Genomic DNA, 4,366 nt, shown 5'->3' with positions numbered 1-4,366 from the left:
CTTGGATTATCTAAGTGGACCCAGTGTAATTGAGGCAAAGGTCAGAGTGGTGTGATTGCTGGTTCTGAAGATGGAGGAATGAGCCATGAGCCAAAGAAGGGCAGGCAGCCTCCAGAAGCTACCTAAGATAAGGACATGGATTCATTCATAAAACCTCCAGAAGGAATCCTGCCAACACCTTGATTTTAGCCTAGTGAAAGTCATTTCAGACTCTGACCTCCAGCACTGTAAGATAGTAAGTTTGTGCTGTTTTGAGCCAGTAAATTTGTGGTAATTTGTTATGGCAGCACTAAGAAACTAATATAGATGACCTTGGGGACCACGAAATTTAATGAATGAGACAAATACATATACAACAAAATACTTCCAAATATTTTAATTACAAACTTTATTGTGTACTATCCAGTTTACCACAACTATTCTCTTTTCCAAGGGTAATGATAGTATTTATGAATTATCAGAAAGTAAAGCCTTTCCAAGCTATCCGGAGAAGGATCTGTGTTGTGTTGCTCTGGGTTTCCATTCTAACTTAAAGGGAAACTTTCACAATGTCCAGAGTCCTTGATGTCCTGCAAATGAAAGAGAAGGATGTCCTCAATTTGCTTGCAGCAGGAACCCACTTAAGTAGCACCAAACTTGACTTCCATCTACAAAAGGAAAAGTGATGGTATTTACATCATAAATCTGAAGAGAATCTGGGAGAAGCTTTTGCCGGTAGCTCATGCCATTGTTGCCATTGAAAACCCAGTTAATGTGAGTGTCATATGCTCCAAGAATACTAGCCAGTGCTTAAAGTTTGGGCTTGTCACTGGAGCCATTCCTATTGCTGGCTGCTTCACTCCTGGGACATCCACTAACCAGATCCTGGAATGGAAGCGTTCTAGGAGCTGAGACCTCTGCTCATTACTGATCCAGAGCTGACCACCAGCCTCACAGAGAGACATCTTATGTTAACCTACCTACATTGCTCTGTGAAACACAGACTCTTCTCTGTGCTAGTGGATGTTGTCATCCCATACAACAACATGGAGCTCACTCAGTTGGTCTGATGTGGTGGATGCTGGCCCAGGAAGTTCTGCACATGCATGGCACCTTCTCCCGTGAACACCCATGGAAGGACATGCCTGATATCTCCTTCTACAGAAATCCTGAAGAGATTGAAAAGGAAGAGTAGACCACTGTTGAAAAGGCTGTGACCAAGGAGGAATTTCAGAGCAAATGGACTACTGCAGCTCCCAAATTTACTGCTACTCAACCCGAGGTTGCAGACTTGTCTGAAGGCACACAAGTGACCTCTGTGACTATTCAGCAGTTCCCTATTGAAGACTGAAGCACTCAGGCTGCCACTGAGGACTGGTCTGCAGCCCCCACTGTTCAGGTCACTGAATGAATAAAAATAACCACTGAGTGGCCCTAAGCTATTCTTCCACAGATTCTTAAACAGAAAATAGAAATAAGGTTGACAGGAAGTAGCATTTCTAAAAAAGAGAGAAAGAAAGAAAGAAAAAGAAAGAAAGAAAGGAAGAAAGAGAAAGAAAGAAAGAAGAAAGAAAGAAAGAGAAAGAAAGAAAAGAAAGAAAGAAAGAAAGAAAGAAAGAAAGAAAGAAAGAAAGAAAGATTTCAAGAGAAAGCTTGTTACAGATTAAGAAAAGTAAAATAAAACTGACCTACTGGATATTTTTCAACTTTTCTCACACATAACAACATTTTGCAATACATAAGCCTAAATGACAAGTTGGTTTACCAAATCATGAGCCAGGAAACATAATATCAGGTTTTAATGCTTGCTTTTAACATTTTTTGAGGGGGTAGGGGGAAAAAACAATAGCTAGAAATTTATCAGGTTAGAAAACTCTAGTAGGTTTTCTTGATATAAACTAGAAGTTAATTATTGTGAGACAGAGTTAATTGATGGACTGGTCAATAAAACACATAAAATAAGGTTTCTACTACCAAGGAAACAGGTGTCTGATGGAAAGAAAAAGTTAGGCAATACAACCGCCTTTAATTTCACAGTCTGTGATTCTTCATAAAACTTTTAAAGATCAATTATGTCCTATCAATGTTAGATCCAAGCCAAACTAAGTGATTTATGTACAAATACCCCACACATGGAGTAACTTTTGATTGAGTAACTTATCTTTATTAAACATAAACTCAAGAGATTATATTAGGAAGCAATTTACACTTATGACTTTCTATATGCTTTTTAATTCACCTCTACTTTCTCTTTTAAAAATATACCCTTTCAATAACTGGAGGACAAGAGATACTGCTTTTATTTTAGAACTAAATTAAACACAGCAGTTTAATGCAGTGATTCAGATGTGTCTCTAAAATTTAAGTGATATTGTATTTAATCCAGTTTTTCAAATAAGATCTTTCAGTGGTGCTGTCCCTCAATGAAAATTCCAGTCCCTGAGAGTTGATTTCACTATTAATTATACAAACAAACTTTCATACGGTATTCACTACTACACTGAAGACACAGTGTTTGGCACAGATAAGTAAAAGCCCCTGGTCCCAAGGAGTTCATAGGCTAATGATGGAGACTGACACATGAAACAAATCATAATAAAGATGGGATGGAAAAATACAGTGATAGAAATATGCAATATACAGGTACCTAACCCAGCCTAGTGGTAATAGGAAACATCTTAGAATCAGGAACACTTACTACCAGCCTGAATTATGTAGACTCCAGCAAATGGGATTGGGTCAGTAAAGACTAAAAGAGAATAAAACCTTTTATTTAGCAAGTTGTTAGAGGGTGGTTTGTTTCTCTGATAGCTACAGATCTAAGTTTGATGTGAGTAATAGCTAAAGTGCCATAACATAGTATGCGTTTGGTTGGGGGGAAAGATATTTAGAACTCACCTTTGTTTTAATAGTACCATTTTTGATAGATCCCTCTGTATGCCATCCAATCACTAAAAACAGTTAATGTTCAGAGTCAGTTTAACACTTTTCCCAATTTTTGTTTCTGCTTTCTACTGTACTAAACGATTTTATATTTAAATGTTTAAAAAAAGAGAATCCTAAGTCTTCTTTTGCCACACTTCTTAGATTAGACACTGCAAAAGACAATCCCTTGGAAATAATATTAAATCCAAGGAAAAAAAATCCAAGAAGAACCTGGGAAAATACCCACATGCAGCCTAACACACCAATAGCATTACTAAATTTTTGTTGTCCCTCAGCTTTCATGTCATCCTGAGCTGTAAATGAGTTGAGTGTATCTGCAGAATCCACCCTGTGGAGACAATCAGATTACTAGGAAGATATTCCTAGAGCAGACTGTAGCAATAATAAACTAACCTACTCATTGCCCTAGAATACCTAGAACCTAAAGGAAAAACCCAAAACATCACGTAATAACTGAACTCAATAATTTTACTATGAAAAATAATGATAATGAGTTATATAACTAGTTTATGAATAAATATATTAATAGAATACATGGAATTAATTATATGCCTTCTTATCATTTATATTCCCAATAATCAATGAGAGAAGAAAAAGAAATCATATTACTACTTAGTATTTTCATCATTAAAGTGCAAAGTACAATATTGAGAATAATGTAGACCTAGAATCTAAAGCAATCATGCTTTGCAAAATCTCAGAGAACTTTCAGTTTCTTCAACCCATCTGCTAAAATTAAGTGAAGCAAACTGGACTATCCTAATATTTCAGGTACAATTCCTCTCTCAGAATGTGTTTTAAGAAAAAAAAGCCTAAAGATATGAAAAAAATGAACTCTCTTTTTATAGTAAGATGTAATGTCAAGTTAAATGTAAACTCAGAAAATCAAAACTTGCATTTCACAATTGCCTTCACATCATTAAATATATCAACTGTTCAACAGCCCAGTCTTTTGCTAAAATAAGTTGTTATGGATCACATAGAGACAGAGCTTTAGATATAAAAATGTAACAAATTTCATTTTACTTATTAAGCAGCCACCAAAAAAAGAAAAAAAAAGATCATCTACCATGTGCCAAACATTGAAGATCCCAGGAATATAAAATAATATGTGAAAGTGTTCTAAGAGTATGAACAAAGAACAGGGAATGTGGAGACAGCTTCACAAGATAAAGAATCATCCCCAAAAGAATTTAAGCCTTGAAGGTTGAAGTTCACCAAGCAAAGATGGAGAGGAAGGAAAATCGCGGGCCCAGGAGTCAACCAAGTCACTAAGGCATGCAAGACATGGGAGTGTGTAAGGAATTCATCTAGTCTGGTGCTGCTAGGGCATGAGTACAAGGGTAAAAATGGCGGGAGAATAGTTAGGGCATGTGCGGAATGATTATGGGCTTCACTGAAAGTAAGCAAGAGAATGAGATGCAGGAAAGTGTGAGTAAAA

At 36.5% G+C, this 4,366-nt stretch overlaps 1 pseudogene; it reads left to right on the top strand.

Moving 5' to 3' along the window:
- The first annotated feature begins 548 nt into the window (after positions 1-548).
- LOC129512977 (40S ribosomal protein SA-like) lies at positions 549-1,390 on the top strand (annotated as a pseudogene).
- Positions 1,391-4,366: the final 2,976 nt, after the last annotated feature.

The sequence above is a fragment of the Nyctereutes procyonoides genome, unplaced genomic scaffold (genome assembly GCF_905146905.1).
Source record: "Nyctereutes procyonoides isolate TBG_1078 unplaced genomic scaffold, NYPRO_anot_genome, whole genome shotgun sequence".
In the NCBI taxonomy this organism is placed as follows: domain Eukaryota; kingdom Metazoa; phylum Chordata; class Mammalia; order Carnivora; family Canidae; genus Nyctereutes; species Nyctereutes procyonoides.
This window is presented reverse-complemented; position numbering and strand designations above follow the sequence as displayed.